Below are 22,740 nucleotides of genomic sequence, written 5' to 3'. Positions count from 1 at the left end.
GCACTGTTTTCTAACACTGGTGAAAATGAAAACTCGAGAAAATGCGCTTTTAAGGTCTGCCTGAGCATTCGCACCTGCTCGACGCTCGGCCACTAAAACTGCTTTAGCTTCAAAAATATGTCGAATTGGCCTCTGAAATTTTAAAGACATATTCTTAGATTGTTTTGGAAGAGATTTAAAACAAAACAAAAAAATCGATTTTTTGAAGCCTGTAAAGCACACTACTGCCTTAAGACTATATCCTTTTATGGTAGTTTTAATTTTATTAGGTGAATGATTTGAAGAAAATTAAGAATATGTATCAGCTGTTACAATTGACTTATTACCAATAGGTCACTATTACTTGAAAGATTTATACAACTCATCTAAATACAAAGTAATCTGTTATAGAAGAAATATGGAAATAGTCTTCCACTTATACCTAAACTAAAATAGCTAATAATAATTGTTATTATTATTATGTATAACTTTCACTTACCATTGTGACTGCCAACTCCTTCTATTTAATTAATTAGAATTCAAATAAAAAGCGTATCATATATTTTATTAGAGTCTTCCCGTGGTTTCCATATCCGTCTATGATAAGAATTCTTATAATTTATATCAAAAAGCGTGATAATCTGTACTAATATTATAAAAAGGAAAGGTTTGTTTTTTGTTTGTTTGTCTCGAATAGGCTCCGAAACTACTAAACGGATTTGACAAATTCGTTCTCCTTTGGAAAGCTATACCATCCCTAAGTAACATAGGCTATATTTAGTTTAAAAAATAAAATAGGGTTCCTTACCAAAACCTCAATAATGTAAAAAAATATACAAAAAAGCTTTCTTTAATCGCGAATGATGCGAAAACGATGGAAGTATAACAAAGTGATTTACTACAATTTTGTAGAACTTATCATTATCTACAAAACACGTCGCGACATGATCTCTAACTATTCTAGTTTTTTCACAATAAGCGATTTTATATAAAAACAAGTAAGGAAGGGCTAAGTTCGGGTGTAACCGAACATTTTATACTCTCGCAATTTATTTATTTAACTTTATTTATAATATATATTACACAATTTGACTCACATATTCGTCATATATATTGTATAAAGTCCATTGAAAGTTGGAAACCATAATATTAGGTTAGAAGCACCGAGGTCCTCATGTTCGATTAATGGGGCCTTGAAAGTCTATGGTCCGAATTCGGCATTTTTAGAATGGGGCTGCCACGCTATAAGTTCTGCATCGATATCTTCACTAGTGCTTACTTTATATATTGTAAAGTAAACGATTCAGATTGTCTTCAAAGTTCTGGTATATAGGAAGTAGGCGTGGTTGTGAAGCGATTTGGCCTATTTTCACAACATATCATTGGGATGTAAGGAAACTATTACAAACCAAGTTTCATTGAAATCGGTCGAGTAGTTCCTGAGATATGGTTTTTGACCCATAAGTGGGAGACGCCACGCCCATTTTCCATTTTGTAAAAAAATCTGAGTGCAGCTCCTATCTGCCATTGCTTCTGTGAAATTTAGTGTTTCTGACGTTTTTCCTTAGCGAGTTAACCCACTTTTAGTAATTTTTAACCTAACAAAAAACTTAGTAGGGGACGGGGCCACGCCCACTTCCCCAAAAAAATTACATCCAAATATGCCCCTTCCTAGTGCGATCCTTCATACCAAATTTTATTTCCATAGCTTTATTTATGGCTTAGTTATGGCGCTTTATGTGTTTTCGGTTTTCGCCATTTTGTGGGCGTGGCAGTGGTCCGATTTTGCTAATTTTCAAAAGCAACCTTCCTATGGTGCCAAGAAATAAGTGTGCCAAGTTTCATCAAGATATCTTAATTTTTACTCAAGTTACAGCTTGCACAGACGGACGGACGGACGCACGGACAGACAGACATTCGGATTTAAACTCCACTCTTCACCCTGATCACTTTGGTATATATAACCCTATATCTAACTCGTTTAGTTTTGGGTGTTACAAACAACCGTTATGTGAACAAAACTATAATACTCTCTTTAGCAACATTTGTTGCGAGAGTATAAAAATTAATTAAAATACCACTACTTGAAAAGACTCTTTATTTGTACCTTAGTATTATCCTTATCGAAATAAATGATTTATTATTTAAGATCGCTTCAAAATTTTTAAAAGTCGCTCGGCGGCTAACTATACGTTGTAGAGTTGTAGGCGTCACTCGGGCACGGAGGTACGGGAAGGGGGTTAAGATCACTCCCGCGGTCGGCTCCCCACTGAATGGTCGTGTGCGAAATTAAAATAAAATTGTCGCTTGATAATAATCTATAATCTTAATATATAAAAATCACGTGTCACGTTGTTTGTTTTCGATGGACTCCTAAACTACTGAACCGATTTTAATGAAATTTTTAACACTGTGTGCAGTTTGGTACAACTTGAAAGATAGGATAGTTTATAACTCTCCTTATAGTCGCATTATTTATTTATTGCAAATTATTTGTTTATTATTAGCAAAGAGCTATCCACCAGTTGGTGGCGCTAAGTGCGCTATGTTACAGTAGATGGCGCTACATTTCTTTCTAAATTTTCATGGATTAGGCTGTCATAACAAAAGCTGCCACTTGCTAAAAACATTAAATGAAAATGCGTTGTTTGAAGTTTATATTATTTGTGGTAAAGTTATACGAATCTATGACTTCCAATATTCTAAATTTAAGAAAAAATCACATATAATACGTGAAATAAATAAAGTTATGTACATATGTATGGTCAGACAAATAAACAATGCTGCCATTCTTTTCCAGTAAATCTTCCTCGAATTTGGGAGATTTCAGAGGAATTTAGGAAAACGCAGAGTTGATTTCTGCATGTATTTCCTAAATGCAAAAAAAAATTTCATTTATTTGCATTTAGGTATAGAATTTTGTATGGCTAATGCCCGGTTTCACAGTCCATACTTAAGTTGTGCCTAAATAAAATCTTAGCTAAGTATTGTTGCACTGAATAGTCTTTTGCGTTTCACAGTCAATGCTTAATTTCTATAACATTTTATTATGATATATGGCAACGTTATGGGCAACATATGTTTTACAAATATCATTCATAAAAATATGTTTAAATGAAATATTTAAATTATAACAGACAATACATAAATTTGCGAGGAAAATTATATCAAAAATTTATGAAAACAACAAAAGAACCCCAAATTTCATCACTGGCGAGTCGGAGCACCTATGGGAAAAGTATAAGCTGTTATTGAGTGCAAACGAACGGACACTTGCCCTACGCTACGAAAGATGTCGCTGAAAATTCAAAGCAAATTCAAAACAAAAATCAGCTGTTATTTAAGCATTGCTTAAGCCTCCCAAATTAAATGTTACATGTTATCAACTAACAATTTTGTAATTAACTTATTTGTTAAAAACTTGAATATAAAATCAAAAATGAACTATTTTATGAAAATTTGTGCTTATTATCAACTCTACGAAAATTTTCATCAATTATTTTAAAAATTTTGACCTCAAGTTCGAATCTCAATCCCGTGGATTTTTATACCAGATATATACTAAGGTTTCCGTCTTTATGTGAATAGTTTACTATAACACAGCAAAAGTGAGGAAATGTTCATTCTGAGAATTCGAATGATTCAAACCGATTTATCGTTTAAGTTCAAAATTTTACAGTTATATATGTACATACATAGGTATGTATGTGTCATGTTAGCGTGTTGGAGAGCCATCTTCTTTATTTGTTTACACGATACATAACAAAACAAAGAACGAACTTCGCCAAAAATATTTAAATTGATCAGAGACGTTATTCCCTGAAATGGAAGTGAAATATTCCATACAAATAAATGGCCTTGAACAGAGTTCAAAAAGCGTTTTAACTATTTCAAATAAAAATTGGGCGGGGCGAAGTTCGCCGGGTCAGCTAGTCTATATATATAAAATTAAGTGGCAAAACTTCCTGTTCGTATACTCCTCCTAGATGGCTTGCCCGATTTCAATGAAATTTTCAGGGCTGATTGGGGTCTGTTTGGAGGGTGCACATAAGAAATTTAATGTGTGTATCATTGCACGTTTTGCAAAAAAAAATAAAAAAAATGATACATCCACTTATACAAATTCTCATGAAATAATGTTTTGCCGCACGTTTGGCAGTCCTGTCAAATGCCTTCATTTGGCAGTTCATCTCGAAAATGGTCAACGCGTTTATTTCACTGCAGACAATGTACAACAGAGCGCAGCACGACCAACGGGGACAACAATAACTACCTTTTTCGAGTTGTCTGAAAACGATGAATTCGCAAGAACATTGCTATATTCCGAAATACCACAATATTTCACTTGGAATCCACCATCGCAAACATTTCAACGACGAAAGCAAGGGGAGCGTGTTGACGGTTATCCAAATGTCCGTAAAACCATTGCCATAGGCATTACCGTCTTCACCATAAGGGCACACAGGTCCCGTGCCCAGGGCCCCCAGGTCACAGGGGGCCCCGAAGGACCGACAATTTCTCTCACACATTTTTGTCGGGCATATTACACTTTTTTCACAAATTAATAATCTCATCAGAGGGTATATTTCCGAACACGTCCTACCTAATTTACTAAGTACACCATCTAGCGATCACTCACGCAATCACTCCGATTTAAGACCTAACATAAATGTCGACATTGTCTATGGTTGGGTGAATCCCAGAATGATAATACAATTTTAATAACTATCTTAACTATATTAATATATGTATGTGTATGTGTGCAGGTTCATGTGTTGGTTATTGTTTGATCCTATGTTATGTGACCTTGGGTTTGTTTCAATGTGAGTACCCATGCAAACATTATTTATTTAAGTGTTTGTTTATGTATTTATGTAATTTGTACTGCCTCAGCATTGGCGAAGACAACATATTGCGAGAGAAAAAGTAATTATCCAATATTAGTGGACTCTATGTGTTTTTAAAATAGTGAGAATTACACAGTTTCATATCTTATCTAATATATTGAATATTCTTAAGTGTAATAAAACTAAATATATTGATGCGTACTGAATGCTCCTTGGTATCAACGTACATGTTCATTTTTGAACAATTTCATTATGTCGAAAAGAACATATTTAAGAGGTTCACAAAAAAGAAAAAAAGTTACAGCTCAAAAAGAAACAACGGAAAAACTTCCAAAGCTCCCTTCGTTTTTTACGGTTGAAGAAACAAATAAGGCGAGGGATTATTCATTTGTGGATTAGTGAATTTGATCCTTTTCTTGCTGATCACATACAAAACTGCGGAAATCGTGGAAAAGGAAGTACATCATATTTATCGGCAAATATTTGTAATGAATTTATTAATTTAATGGGACAGCAAGTTTTAAAACCATTGTAAAAGAACTTAAATCAGCAAAATACCATTTTATTAGCGTAGATTCTACGCCAGATCTGTCCCACTTTGACCAACTAACTTAGTTAGATACGTAAAAGACGGACAGCCTATTGAGAGATTTATGCGATTTTTGCCTATGTATAAACATAATGCGCAATATATAGCAGATACCATTTTAAACTTTTTTGAAAGCCTTGATATTCCTATAAAAGATTGTCGCGGGCAGAGCTATGACATTGCATCAAATATGTCTGGAAAGTACTCTGGTGTTCAGTCAAGAATAAAAGAAATTTGCGAATTTGCGATTTACGTTCCATGTGCATTGCCATGTGCCATGCACATTCGCTAAATTTAGTGGGTGTTCAGGCTGTTGAGTGTGTTACTGAAGCGGTATCATTCTTTTTAATTTGTACAAAAATTGTTCAATTTTTTCTCAGCTTCGACAAAACGATGGAAAATTTTGACAGAGCATTTAACGGGTGATTTTTTTGAGGTTAGGATTTTCATGCATTAGTATTTGACAGATCACGTGGGATTTCAGACATGGTGTCAAAGAGAAAGATGCTCAGTATGCTTTGACATTTCATCATGAATAGACTTACTAACGAGCAACGCTTGCAAATCATTGAATTTTATTACCAAAATCAGTGTTCGGTTCGAAATGTGTTTATCGACAAATTTTGTTCAGCGATGAGGCTCATTTCTGGTTGAATGGCTACGTAAATAAGCAAAATTGCCGCATTTGGGGTGAAGAGCAACCAGAAGCCGTTCAAGAACTGCCCATGCATCCCGAAAAATGCACTGTTTGGTGTGGTTTGTACGCTGGTGGAATCATTGGACCGTATTTTTTCAAAGATGCTGTTGGACGCAACGTTACGGTGAATGGCGATCGCTATCGTTCGATGCTAACAAACTTTTTGTTGCCAAAAATGGAAGAACTGAACTTGGTTGACATGTGGTTTCAACAAGATGGCGCTACATGCCACACAGCTCGCGATTCTATGGCCATTTTGAGGGAAAACTTCGGAGAACAATTCATCTCAAGAAATGGACCCGTAAGTTGGCCACCAAGATCATGCGATTTAACGCCTTTAGACTATTTTTTGTGGGGCTACGTCAAGTCTAAAGTCTACAGAAATAAGCCAGCAACTATTCCAGCTTTGGAAGACAACATTTCCGAAGAAATTCGGGCTATTCCGGCCGAAATGCTCGAAAAAGTTGCCCAAAATTGGACTTTCCGAATGGACCACCTAAGACGCAGCCGCGGTCAACATTTAAATGAAATTATCTTCAAAAAGTAAATGTCATGAACCAATCTAACGTTTCAAATAAAGAACCGATGAGATTTTGCAAATTTTATGCGTTTTTTTTTTTTAAAAAGTTATCAAGCTCTTAAAAAATCACCCTTTAATAGCAAATAGAGTCCTAAAGTCTCTTTCGGAAACTAAATGGTCTGCACGTACCAAAGCTATTAATGCTTTGCAAAATGGTTATTTAAATATTTCTGAAGCATTGTCTTCAATCGCCAGTGACACCAATCAACCAGGAGACACTAGAAAGGAAGCCCAAAGCCTAGAAAAAAAATGAGAAAATTTGAGACTGCTCTTCTAACGGAAATATGGAATGATCTTTTGGGAATTATGAATAAAACAAGCCTAAGTTTAGAGAATAGCACCCTGACCATGGACGTTGTAACGAAACTTTATGAATCTCTGATCAGTTACGTCAATACGGCACGCAATAATTTTGATCAGTACGAAACGGCTGCTAAAGAAAAAAATCCATTTGCTGACTTCAAAGATACATTTGAAAGAAAAACAAATCGCTGCACAAGCATCACTTTTTTTTGAAGGATCATCAGAGACTGAATCATCATTCCTCGATCAACTCCTGCCGACGAAATAAACGCATGTTTAAAATCGTCAGTTTTGTGGAGACATGTTCAAAGGCTGACTCTTACCGTCAACATGCGAGTCCAATTGCAAATCGATCGATCCGCAGCAGCGTTTTCGAAGCAGTTGTTGGACATTGGCTAAGGCAAAATACCAATCGATGATATCGGTTTGATCACATTGCCGAACAACTTTCGTACACTTTTACAATCGAAAGAAGAATTGATTGAAAGTGTATTTCCGAATATTGTTAAACACTATCAACGCCACGATTATTTAAGTGAACGCGCAATATTGGCACCGAAAAATGTACACGTCAACGAAATCAATTTTGCCATTCAAGAAGAACTTCCAGGAGAAGCTACAACATATACATCGATTGATAGCGTTTTGAATCAAGATGAAGTAGTCAATTATCCAACTGAATTCTTGAATTCTTTGGATCCCCCCGGTCTGCCACCGCATCGTTTAGTCCTGAAAGTCGGTTCACCCAATATACTTCTACGAAATCTGAAGCCACCGACTTTGTGTAATGGCACAAGGCAGCAGGTGAAGTTGTACTCTTACCACGCATTCCCATGATTCCAACGGACATACCGTTTGAATTTAAGAGCTTGCAGTTCCCAGTACGTCTTGCCTTTGCGATGACCATCAACAAATCGCAAGGGCAAACGTTTCAAGTGTGCTTCTCCCACGACCAATTGTTCGTCGTATGCTCGAGAGTGGGAACACCAAGATGCTTATTCATTTACGCACCAGGTGGAAAAACCAAAAATGTTTTATACCAATATGTTTTATAAATAAGTAACAATTTTACAACAATAAATAAAACACAAAGTAAAAACCCTTAAGAGTTTTAATCGATTTAGGTGTGGCGAAGCGTACAGGGTAACAGCTAGCTAGCTAACTCTACAAGTCCTCATCATTCCCGTCCTACTTTATGGTGCAGAAGTGTGGACGGTGTCAACATCCGATGAGACGGCACTAGGAGTTTTCGAGAGAAAGGTTTTGTGGAAGATTTATGGTCCCTTAAACATTGGCAACGGGGAATACCGCAGAAGATGGAATGATGAGCTGTATGTGTTGTTCGACGACATAGACATAGTCCAGCGAATAAAAAGACAGCGGCTACGCTGGCTGGGTCATGTTGTTCGAATGGACGAAAGTGCCCCAGCTCTGAAAGTTTTCGATGCAGTACCCGCTGGTGGAAGCCGAGGAAGAGGGAGAGGGAGACTCCAGGTTGAGAAGAACCTGTCTTCACTTGGTATTACCAATTGGCGCCAAACTGCCAAAAGGAGAGATGCGTGGCCCGCTGTTGTGGACTCGGCTATAACCGCGTAAGCGGTTTCTACGCCAGTCAAGAAGAAGAAGAACACACCATTTGACCCATATATTCGGCATAAAGTCCAATAGAAAATCATCATTTGTCGTATATGAGAGCTGATGTAATTCCAGAACCAATTCGGCCTTGAAATTACTCCTAAATTGCAAATGAACGAAACACCAGTCTGCAAAATCGCCAAAAATAGCGCTATAACGAAGATTTTCCAAATATTCAAGAAGTCGCTGGAGGTACTGCACAGGACTTTAAAAGTTCTTGATTGTCGATGAACGTTTTTGGTGGAGCCAGGATTCTTATAACAGCTGATTTACGCCAGACTCTTCCAATTATTCCTGGATCAACTGTTACTGACGAGCTAATCGCATGCCTAAAATCATTTAATTTGTGGCGACACATAAAGAATCGCCAATCAACAACTAACATGTGAGTGTTTTTGCAACAATATCAAATTGCGATTGTAGAACAGTTGGCAGTTGACACCTCGATGGATTAATAGCATTTCCAACAGATTTCTGTCACTTCATTGACTTGAAAGAGAAGTTTTCCTGACATGAAACCTCAATATGATAACCATAAATGACTGATTGAATGACCTATATTGGTGGTAAAAAAAAAAGATATCGATGATCTTAATGCGACAATTTAGAATTTCGGTCCAGGAGAGTTGACACAGCAGACAAACCAGGATGACGTAGTCAATTATCCCAAACTATTTAAAATTGCCTGTACTATCACCACTCACTTTGCAATTAAAAGTAGTGTGAGTTGTCATCATGCTGCGTAACATAAATCAACCTCGAGTAATCAATATCGTCGCCGAAGCCAAGATTGGACCAACTTAATTCAATGTATACCTTAGCCGCAAAAACGTGTGGCCGGGTCTGCTAGTATATTATTAGAATTGTTTTAGTCACTAAATACGAATGCATAGAAAATTATTAGTTGCTATATATGTATATACCTACATCTATAATTTATATCAAATAATTATGGACTTTTTACTCAACAATCAGGTGAAGTTCTCTTAATTTGGTATGAGAACGACGCACAGGATAATGATAAGTAATTACATTTATGAGTGGTTATAATTGACATATTCCCAAAAGATATTAAGTAACGATTATAGTGCACAGGAGTGTGATGTTCACGGAGTTTAGATATATATTTGTATCTGATGCTGTCGTCTACCTCTTTCTTTATCATATGGCTTTCAATACACATTTTATTTTTTTATTTTAACGAATGTGCAACATGTTTGCATTTTTGCTCCTTAATGATTACACGCCAATTAGCTATCTATAGTTCGACAAAAGTTATCCGCGTCAACTGCAAAAGTGGGTATGCAATCTATACTACTCTTATAAAGAGGAAAGATTTGTATTTATGTTTGTAATGAATTGGAAAGCTACATTCTTCCCGAGTTAAATAGGCTATATTTATTGCTAGATTCTCAACTTTCTAGAAATAGTTCCCAGGTGAGGGTATCAAACAGACTCCCTGATGGAGAATTTTAATCTAAAACTGAAAATCGTCTTGTAAACCATTCTCTTCGCATCGCAATCGCGTGTCAGAGAGTCGAGTAAGAAGCGTTCGCAGCTGCTTGCTGAACAAAATTTCAAAACCTCCCAAGTACGCCCTTAGGGTCGAGTATGGATCTTGTGCAGCGGCTTGAAGAACAAAATATTAGAAATATACAAACTAACTAAATATATATACTCGGTAGAGACCGACCGATTAATCGGCCATATTTGGCCGATCATTAGCCGATTCTTTCTACTTCTTTCGGACACTAAAATACATTTTTTTTACTTTTTTGATTTCTTTAAAGCATAAAATTTTAATTTTAACTTCTATTTACCATATAAAACACAGTGATTTACATTTGATTAAACTAATACATCACCACGATGATAATTTTCAATAATTTTGCATTAAATTGAAGGTTTTATTCAACACTGCTAGAAAAATTCAATTTATGTCAACAACTTGTTGAGATTTTGAAGATAATGTCATAAAGCCACTATTATAGAAACATTCGCAACTAGGAGAGTCTATTTTTGAAAGTTCGCCAGAGACAGGATCACGTAATAATCACTTGGTGCTGTCCTGGACTGTAAGGTGCATGCAACAGAACCAGCCAAACAAGCTTCCAAAGTTGCTATGGAGTCACTTTCACAATGCGAGATATAAATGACGAAAGTCATCTCCTTGAAAATAACGGATTATTTTTACTAGACCTACTAATTTCGAATATTGACCTTAATGCTCATATTTGTCCTTGAGGGTTTAAATGGCCTATTTTCAATCATTTTTTTCGATGTAAACAATTATTTATTTAATTCAAACTTTTTTCTGTCTTATAGATACATATTTAGGAAATAACTTCTGAATTAAAAAAAACAATAACACTTCTCCATTGAGACGTCATTTCCGGTGACCCCTCGGTGCATCCGCGTTGTCAGCATAATTTTGGCAGACATTTTTCCAAAAAAAATAAAAATTTCTGTCAAATATGTTTGACATTTGGCTTTTTTTTAAATAGTTGTAATTGAAAAAAGAAAAAATCCTTCGTTCAAGCAAGAGTAAATTGTATCTCGAACACCTATGCAAAATTGCATCAAGATCGGTTGAGTAGTTTTCGAGAACATTTGAAAACCGACTTTGAAAAGAAGGTTCAGAGAAAAACGCGTTTAAAGTTTTGAGGAACAATAATAACTGACTTGAAGCGCACACCTTCCAAAGTCTATATCTCCGAAACTATTATTCGGATAGATTTGAAAATTTAGGATAATATTCTTCAGATGTTGTAGAAATTAATAAGCAAAAAACAAAAAAAGAATTTTTGAATCCATGTAATCCCTTAACCCTCATTTTGACGGATACTTGGATTGTCATATAGAGTACCAATGGGCCTGGCTGGACCCAAATGCAAACCTAACATCATTATGGAGAAACTTTAATTTTTTTATTTCAAATAACATTTTAAAAACTGAAATAAAGTATTCACTAAAAGCAAGTAAAAGATTGAAAATAGAATTAATTTTCCTTTATGCACTTAAAGCATTTGTAATAACATTTTGAATGTTGTTGACATACAGCATCTGCGCACTCTTGGCAAAAGAACCTTGTTTTACGACGATGTTTGTCTTGAGCATGGCATAAGCTGAAGTTCCTTTTCTTTTCCAAAGTCTCACTTTTGGTGTCTGTTACCGTATTTGGTTGTTTCTGTAAAATAAATTTTACAACTTGTAAATGTGTTTGCCCTATATATATAACATTACTGAATACATATCTCAGATTTTCCCAAAATATCTTCAATTTCGGAACGGCAAACGGAGTGCTTTATTACATGTATATTGTTACGTCTCGACTCGATTTGCGGATGAGCTAACATTTCGGACAAATCATATAAAAATTTTCTACGAGCGTCTGATTTAGTGTAATTGTTATTTTCTTTGCATATAATAAAACTGCCTAATGCCATTACATCAACAATATTATAAAAAAATGCAAGAGTCCATCTCTTAGTTTTACTTTTGGTAGTGTAATGCGTTAGCATTTGGTCCATGGCATCAACACCAACTTTATTTTTGTTGTAATGCATTACTGCTGCTGGTTTTCGCTTGACGCCTTCAACTTCCTTATCGTAATGTATCGTGGACAGTAATATTACCGCTTTGTTTTTCTTAGGAACATATGAACAAATGGCTACGTTGTCTTGATGAAATCCAAACTCAGATGAAAGAACTGCCCTATTCTTGTTTTTCTTCATTTCAGGTGGGATACATGCTTTATTGCTTCGAAGGGTTCCAACGAAGGACAGCCCCAAGCTTATTAGCCGCTTACATAAATTTAAAGTGGAGAAAAAGTTGTCAGCTACTATTGTGCGCCCAGAATTTGAATATTTTGAAACCAAACGTATAAGCTCATTTTCCCCTTGGTTCTTTGCTCTCCCTTCATTGGGTTCTTTTCCGGTATATATATTTCCACTCAAAGGATAATGAGTTTTTGCGTCACAAGCCCACCATATTTTTATACCGTACTTAGCCGGTTTTGAAGGTATGTACTGAGTAAATTTCGTTCTTCCTCGATTTTTCGATACGGAAAAAGTTGTTCGTCAACAGTTATATCGCTATATGGACGAAAATTCTTCTGGAGATTTGCATTTAGAAAGTTCCAAATATCTGGTATAGGTGCCGCTTTATCTGTTTCTAAGCGGAAAGGTCTAGTGCGACCGTCATCAAATCGTATATAACGGGATATGGTCAAAAACCGACGGTAAGACATTGTTGCTCTGAAAATTGGCAATTGGTTTGCTTTCCATAAAACTGACGCAGCCTGACTATTGTTATTGCTGACTCCTGCTGCTATAAGAATGCCTAGAAAACCTCTGAGCTCCGTTTCTGTAAAGTTTTGCCATTCTTTCAATTTGTTGGGATTTTTAAAGTTCCATTCATTGGTTTTTTCCGTACCGTATTTGTTGGTTTCGCTTACAATGATACATATATGATATGTTTGGTGTAAAAAACGCATCGAAAACTTCAACAGGCGAACATGATGTGATTGTCGATCCACCGGATGAACGCAGTACATTATGGGAGCGAACCCGACTACTTTGAGGTGCTGCCTTACTCCAAACGGCAATCTTTGCCAATAAATACCTTCATCAGTATTCAAATCATCGTCGCTCTCTGTGCTACTGCTACTGCTACTATATTCTTCAGCGACTTCAATTTCATGTTCAGCATCAACATCTGAAGCTTCAAATTCCAACTCATTTTCTATTTCTGAGGCGCCGAAATCAAGATCATTATCATCATTTTCACTGTTGTTATCATATATGAAATCTATTTTACTAATTTTTATTCAATAAATACACACTTTCACAGAATACTACCGATTATTCTTTACTTGAATGTGAATATCACTTTTCACTTTTAACTTGAAATGACAACATCTAACATGTGAAAACCAACAATGTTTTTGATAACGGAACTTTAAATTCAAATGAGCAAAACAAATCATGAATAGAATAACAATAGAGTATTCCAATTCATACAAAAGTATGTTCCCGTTGCGTAATGTGCGCATGGGTCTGGCCAGACCCATTAGTACTCAATATGACTTTTCGGTTGAAAACTATAATTTAAAAACTATTTATCAATTTTTATAAATATATTTATAAATAAAATCATACTAAAATATATCATCTAGGATATCATGAAGTATTGAAACATAAACGTGTGTACTAGTATATGAAATAGTGATTTAGAGTTCAAAAAGTTCTGGCTGGACCCATCAGTACAAATGAGGGTTAAAGGAAAAAAGCTATATTGCTGATTCGCTTTGAAAAAAACGTGAATAATTTATTTTTTCTATCAATATATGTATATATTATAATTATAATTTATTTAGTTTTGAATATTAATTAAATGAATAAACAACTTCATATTTACATATGAACTGCGTTGTATACTTATTATGTAATGTTATTTGTCTTTGTTTTTATTTTGTTACTATACTAATTTACTAAATAAAGTTATTGATGAAAGAATCGGCATCGGCCAAAAGTTTTAGTTTTAGCTCATTACAAATGAAATATAATTTCATGTTCGAATTTTCCTCATTTTACTTTTTTATATGAACCCACGCAAGAAACGGGAAAGTACATACATAGGTATCCGAGAGTGTGTATAAGTGTGTAAAAACTTATAACTTTTGAAATGTTTGTTAAAACACGTGCTGAAATAATGTCGTCGTGAAGCATCTTATAAAAAGTTTATTTGATAAATATCAGTAACAGATTTTAATTGTTTATGGTTGTTTATTTATGACACATTTCATTTTATGTATAAAAATATACACATATAATAAAAATTAAATCTCACATTGTTTGTCCGGGATTGGCGCCTAAACTACTGAACCGATTATAATGAAATGTTGCATACGTCTGCAGTCCAACTTAAAATATAGCATACTTTATATTTCAAATTTTAGTCGCAATGTCCATCCGTCTGTCCATTCGGCCATTCGGTCAAGCGATAATTTGAATTGAAATCTAGATATCTTAATAAAACTTCATACACGTTACAATTAGCAATATGAGATTGACAGCACGGAAGGACGTTAGGATTTAAGTTAACGACAGCCTCCACACAGCCACTTGAACATAACTGTAAACAATATTGAATCTTTACACTTTGTACTTGTGCGGGATCGTAAATTAAAATCTTTGCTTATTTAAGAATTCGATATACTTTTTCCGTTCGCATTAGAATAATCCATTCTTATACAAACAATATTTGTAGACCTCACAAGAAGGCATAATAAAATTAAAACAGAACACTTAACGTTCTGCCTAAAAATGCTGAATATGATATTAATGTAAATTGACACTTTCTTTGTTTCCAACTCAGCTTCAATATGTAATAACCCTAAGTAAATAATAAGAAAATGTATAAATATTAGTAACTTGAAAATAAAGGATAGATTTTGTCTCCGGCAATCGTACCGATATGACGTATTTTATTTCTCTGCGCGTTTGCAGATAGAAAATTATATTTTTTTATAAATTCCCGCGATACGGGAATTAATTGGCGCCCAACGTGGGGCCACGAAAAACAAAATATCCTTAGGAAAGGATACGTGATCGTGGTCATTAAATTGAACTCACACATAAAAGATCCTTATAAAGGACAAATAACGAAAAAATAAAATCCTTGTGAGAAAAGTAATAAATATGCAAAAAAAAACATAACAATAAAAGTGAGAAAAATTAAAAATTAAAAAGTTAAAACCAAAACGTGCTATATCACGTAAACTAACTAAATCTTTAATATAACACGGGTCGTGCCGCGTAAACAAAAAATAATAATTAATGTTAAAATAAAATATATTTTAAATAAAAAGTACCGAAAAAAAAAAAACACTAAAAACAACGTGAGAAGTGCAGGACAACATTGGAGAAAACAATTATACTCAGAAGACAACATTTAAGGAAAGAATTATACTCAGAGGACAACATTGGAGAAAAGACAACGTGGGAAGTTCCGGAAAATTTATAGAAAACAGTAAGATTAATAACATTAAAATTATATATATATATATTTATGGGGAACACCCAAATTAAACCTAAGTATATTAGATTATACTACTGCAAAAATTGCGGTGGGGATCACAAAGAGAAAAAGTGCCCCAGAAAAAAATAAAACATAATTTATGGTTTGTACAACCAATAATAAAATAAAATAAAGCTGCGATTCACCACCTTCGGGGGGACCCTCCAGCTTATAACAAATAAAAAACTCTGCGATTCACCACCTTCGGGGGGACCCTCCAGAGAATCATAAAAATGTTTAAAGTCTATACGACTAATTATATAAAATTTGTTTTAAAGAAATGACTGACTCGGACGCCCTACCCGATCATCTGAATTACGACTTAATAAACAAAATAGTAGACAATTTAAACGATTACGGAAATAAAGAGAATACAGAAGGTTTTGTTTTTAATTATTACTATCAACAAAAACAAAAGATAGATTGCATGAACAAAGTGTTCTCTTATATAGGGAAAAAGCCAAACGCCACATTAGAAGATTATTATAATAGGGATACGAGAGAAACTGAAACTATAGCTATGATACAGAGATCAAAAAGACCGCAATGATATAAAATTATATAAAAAAAAAAATTAGTGAAAATATAAATTAAGGCTCGACCAGCCATATAACAAATTTAAAAGACCCTCATAACTTAGCTCAATTCTGCGAATCCTACAAAAAAGGACCCTCCAGAATAGAAGAGCATCTCTTCCTAGAAGAGATTATACAAATATAAAATAATAATAAAATTCTTTCTCTAAACTTTAGAAAAAATAATATTAATTAATCATGGCTAATGAGGCAGGATTAACGGTAGATCTAATTACGCGCCTGATTGCGGAAAGTAATATTACATTAAGGCAAGAAATAGACAGATTAAAAACTCAGGTTGAAATTGAATCACACAGAGTAACAGATTTTCAGACGGAAATAATAAATGACAATATTCAGTGTCATGAGTCACTGGATGTTATAAAATCCTTACCAGAATTTGCGGGAAGGATAAACGCTTATGTTAGCTGGCGAGAAGCAGCACATAACGCTATGAGCCTATATATAAGAGGTAGCCGAAAGTACTTCGCAGCCCTTACGATTATGCGTAACAAAATTACACTAGAAGCAAATGACACATTAACCAACCATGGTACTGTGTTAAATTTTGACGCAATAATCGCGCGTCTCGACTTTGCATATTCGGACAAACGTCCAATACATATCATAGAACAGGAAATGAGTGTTCTACGACAAGGCTCAATGACAGTCATTGAATATTATAATTTAGTCAACAAAAAACTAACGTTGATGACTAATAAAACCATTATGACTTATGGAGGGGCCGCACCAATAACAAAAGAATTGAATAAAAAGAATAGAGACCAGGCTCTTAGAATCTTTATAACTGGACTTAACGCTCCATTAAGAGATATTATATTTTCCCTCTGTCCGGAAGATTTGCCAGATGCATTGGCCAAAGCTCAGGAATTAGAGTCCAATAATCAGAGAGCTCGATTTGCCCAAAATTTTGCAAATGAAAGGACAAGAGTAAAACAGTTATATCCAAGTAATAATTTACGATTTCCTCAAAGGAACAACATGCCAAAACCAGAACCAATGGACATAGATCCATCTATGTCTAGATTATACCGAAGGGAAACTTACCAAAAGCCCCAACAAAGCAATAACCATAAATACCAAAATTTTGGAAAACCATTAGCCAGTACAAGCCATCAAGCCAATATGGACCAATCAAACAGGTATATTTCAAATAAAAACAACCAAGGAATAAAACGACCAAGGGAAAGCAATTATAGCTTTCGCCCACAAGAAAAAACCCAAAAAATAAACAACATGAATGAGAGTCATTTTTTAGACAAGGAGGGGATGAACTCCCCTATCTAAAACTCTACGACTCAAAAATAAAGAAAAGTTTAAAAGCTCTAGTCGACACAGGAGCAACCTCTTGCTACATTAAGCCTGGGGTTTATAATAACAAAAACGAACTAGCCATTTATAAACGGATAAAAACCGTGAACGGCTATTCCATAATAAAGTATTATCATATAATAACCATATTTGGGGTCGAAGGAATTTTCTACGAAATAGAAGGTTTAGAATCGGATCTCCTTTTGGGATACAATTTCCTTAAAAAAATTGAGGCACTTATCGATGTGCCCAATGGGAAAATAAATTATATGGAAAAAAATAATAATAAAAATGAAGCAAACAGTATGAACATTTATTTTGAAAATAAAAATGGAGAAAATATAAAAGTCAAGGAACAAAAAGTTTCCGCTCAACCAACCGATAAAAATATTGGTATAAATAAAAAAGGTAAGGAACATAAAGATTCCGTAAAACTAGCCGAAGCAATTACCGGCAATATTATATTAAAAAAATTTTTTTTGGGACAAAAAGATCCTAAAACGCCAGCTGAAGATTTATACCAGCAGAATGAAAATAATAAATATACAAAAAATATTGTGGAACGAAGAAGTTCTACAACGCCAGTCGATGTATTTACCGACAATATAGAAAAGGAAAACTATCTAAACAAAATTATTTTAGAGGAAAAATTCTCTAAAGCGCCAGCCGATGAATTTACCGGCAACATGAACGATAACTATTCAATATTGGGTGAAAGTGGCTCAGAAATGAATGGTGATAATGACAATTATTATTCGGAAAATAATTCCGAAAGTTCAAACAATGAAAATCAAGATGAAGAATTGAGAGATCTTAAAACACATATAAAAGAAAAAATTGCTCACATGCATTCAAGAATTAATACAAACTTTCCCTTTATGACAAAAGTAAAAGCGGAAATAAGAATGAAGAATGAGGATCCGATATGGAGCAGACAATATCCATATCCCTTATCTGTAAATTCATTTATTAATGAAGAAATAAAAAAATTGATTAATGAAAATATCATAAGACCGAGTAAAAGTCCGTATAATTCACCTATTTGGGTGGTACCAAAAAAGGGTACAAATGAGAATGGAACACCAAAACTTAGAATGGTAATTGATTACAAAAAGCTAAATGAGCATACAATTTCCGATCGTTATCCTATTCCGGATACTAACGTAATATTGTCTAATTTAGGCAAAGCAAAATATTTTTCAAGCATCGATCTAGAATCAGGATTTCATCAAATTTTAATGTCAAAGAATGATATTGAGAAAACAGCCTTTTCCGTTAATAATGGGAAATATGAATTTTTGAGAATGCCTTTTGGTTTAAAAAATGCTCCTAGAATTTTTCAGAGAGCAATGGATGACATATTGCGAGAACATATTGGAAAAATTTGTCACGTTTATATGGATGATATAATTATTTTTTCAAAAAATATAACTCAACACTTAAAGGATTTGGAAACAATTACAGAAATTTTAAAAAATGCTAATATGAAAATTTCATTAGAAAAATCAAAATTTTTCGCGAAAGAAATAGAGTTTTTGGGTTATGTAGTAGCTAAAAATGTTATCAAAACAGACCCAAATAAAATAAAATTAATATTAAATTATCCAATACCAAGAAACTTGCGGGAATTAAGAGGTTTCTTAGGGCTTGCAGAATATTATCGTAAATTTGTTAAAGACTATGCAGCGATAGCCAAACCTTTGACAAAATACCTATCGGGAGAAAATGGTAGGATTTCTAAAAATAAATCAAAAAAATTTGAAATAACTCTAGATGACGAAGGAATATCTGCATTAAATAAATTAAAGAATCATTTGGCTTCAGAAATGGAATTAACACAACCTGATTACTCAAAAATATTTGTATTAACTACCGATGCATCTAACTTTGCAATGGGTGCGGTACTATCACAAGGAGGTAAACCAATTACCTTCATCTCAAAAACTCTTAATAAAACTGAAAGAAATTACGCAACTAATGAGAAGGAGCTTTATGCCATTGTTTGGGCACTAAAAAATCTACGAAATTACCTCTACGGTGTAACCAATTTGGAAATACATACTGATCATCAACCATTAACATTTGCTTTATCACCCCGTAACCCGAATCCAAAAATGAAAAGATGGCACGCAATTATAGAAGAATTCTCTCCTAAATTTGTATACCAACCCGGTAAAACCAATGTAGTAGCAGACGCACTTTCCCGCCTTCAATTAAACCACTTAACAAACGAATCGGAAGATTCAGAACACTCAGCACAGAGTAGTGAAAACAATCAAATAAAGGAAACACAAAAACCATTAAATCAGTTTAAACAGCAAATTGTACTAAGTAAAAATAGGTTCACGATTCATGAGTTAATCGAAACATTTGGGAATAAAAGGCATTTAATAGAGTATGATACAATAGAAAATTTAATGACGATTTTGAAAGAATATATTCAACCAAAGTTAGTGACGGCGATTCACTGCACTGTTGAAGACTTGCACGAAATCCAAGAAGCTCTAAAACAAACCTTTCAAAACAAATTTGTATTTACCAAACTTTTTCCCATGGATATTATTAATAGAGAAGATCAGTCCGGATTAATCGAACAAACCCATAATAGAGCTCATCGAAGCTATAATGAAAATCTTAAACAAATAGAGAAATTGTATTATTGGCCCGAAATGAGGAAAAGAATGAAAGAATACATTCGAAATTGTATGATATGCAATAAAAATAAATATGATCGCCATCCTAAGAAAATACCAATAGGTAAAGCCCCAATTCCAGAGAAAGAAGGAGAACAGCTTCACTTAGACATTTTTTACGCACAAAAACTAAAATTTATCACATGTGTAGACGCCTATTCAAAATTTTTAATAATGAAGCATATAGAAAACAAGTCAAATATCGAAGAAAAGGTTTTAGAATTACTACAAACCTTCACAGATGTAAAACAAATTACTTTAGATAATGAACCAAGCTTTACCACACCAACATTTAAATACTTAATGCAAAGGTTAAATATTGAAATTTACTTTTGTGATCCACGTCATAGCACAACTAATGGACAAGTTGAAAGAGTTCATTCAACTATAATTGAAATAGCCAGATGTATAAAAGAAGAATACAATATTGTCAGTAATTTAGAAACAGTACTTAGAGCAGCGCAACAATACAATAAAACAATACATTCAGTAACGAAATTTAAACCAAATGAAGTACTTTATAATAAGGTAAGCCATGAAAATTTACCAACCACTTTAAAACAAGCACAAGAAAAAATGCTAATGTCTCATAATAAACATAGGACAGATAAGCAATATCATCCTGGACAAATTATTTATGAAAAAATAATAGGAGAAAGAAATAAATTAGAACCTAGGTATAAGAAACAACAAGTTAAAGAAAACTTGGGAAATAAGATAATAATAAATAATAGAAATAGAATTATACATAAAGATAACATAAAATCATAATTATTTATAGGTTTTCAAAATGATCCTTTCAATTTTCACATTATTAATTGGCTTAACGACAGCTGATATCATAGATTATACCCGACAGGACTACGTACTTATTGAAAATGGAGACGTTTCCATTTATGAAGAATATGGAGATATATTTCACATCATTAATTTAACAATCTTTGAAAATATAATAGCAGAGGAAAAAAGAAGTTTTTATAACAATATGAAGTATAGAATAGATAATAATGATAATTTAGAAATTACCACTCAAGAAACAGAATCAGAAATATTGTTAATTGAAACTTTATTAGGACAGTTAAAACAAAACCATATTAGACAAAAAAGAGGAATAAATGAATTAGGTACACTTTGGAAATGGATAGCAGGAACTCCAGACCATGACGATTTCATAAAAATAAATGATAGATTAAATGATCTAACAATAAATAACAATAAACAATTTACTACAAATTCAGAAATTTTTAAAGTAATAACAGAATTAACTGATACAATAAATAATATTAAAGGTGATAACACAGCCAGAAAAATCAAAAGAAGAAGAAATCAATACATTATACATGAACTACAAAATATAATAAATACAATAACATTTGGGAAAATAGGAATTTTAAATCCAACAATTTTACATTTTGATGAATTAAAAAATATAACATATCACCAACATGGTACAATGACCATTACATACTTAATGGACATTTCAAAATTTAAAATAGCACAAAAAGGAGATATAATTATACTTTATATCAAATACCCTAAAATAGAATTAACATGTAAATACTATGATGTAAGAGCCATAGCTCAATTAGATGGTAAGCTTATAATTGATCAGAACATAACGTATTGTAATAATAATTTTTTTAATATACAAAATTGTAAAACTGAAATTACAAAAACATATTGCAAATTAAATAAAAAAAGTACATGTTTATCAGAAATATTAAATAAAAAATAAGGAAAATGTAAAAAATTAAAAGAGAAAAATTTGAAAATAGAAGAAATAAAACCAGGAGCAATATTAATCTCAGGAAAAAATATTGTAGACAATCAAACATTAAATGGAACATATTTAATAACATTTGAAAATAATACAGTGATTAATAATCAAACTTATGAAAATATAGAAACAAAAATCTGGAATTATTTTAAAAACAACCATATCAATAATTTTGAAATTTTAGAATATATTGAAACAACTAATAAACTGTTAAAATTAGATAATATAAACATTTTAGCAGAACGGAATAAGGATATCAAAGTCTATTCATATTTTTGGTACATCATTTTAATCTTGGGAATACTTTTCATAATTTACATAATATTAAAATTAAAAAAATCTCGCGAAATTCCCAAACCAATAGAAAATGTGCAACTACAAGAAGTCACATATAATGCTCTTTTAGATCAAATATATAAATTAACTCAAAATAATAGTGAATCGGGGACGATTCATCTTAGGAAGGGGGGAGTTAACGACAGCCTCCACACAGCCACTTGAACATAACTGTAAACAATATTGAATCTTTACACTTTGTACTTGTGCGGGATCGTAAATTAAAATCTTTGCTTATTTAAGAATTCGATATACTTTTTCCGTTCGCATTAGAATAATCCATTCTTATACAAACAATATTTGTAGACCTCACAAGA

The sequence above is a fragment of the Zeugodacus cucurbitae genome, chromosome Y (genome assembly GCF_028554725.1).
Source record: "Zeugodacus cucurbitae isolate PBARC_wt_2022May chromosome Y, idZeuCucr1.2, whole genome shotgun sequence".
NCBI lineage: Eukaryota > Metazoa > Arthropoda > Insecta > Diptera > Tephritidae > Zeugodacus > Zeugodacus cucurbitae.
The sequence above is the reverse complement of the archived record's forward strand: the minus strand, read 5'-3'. Positions refer to the sequence as shown.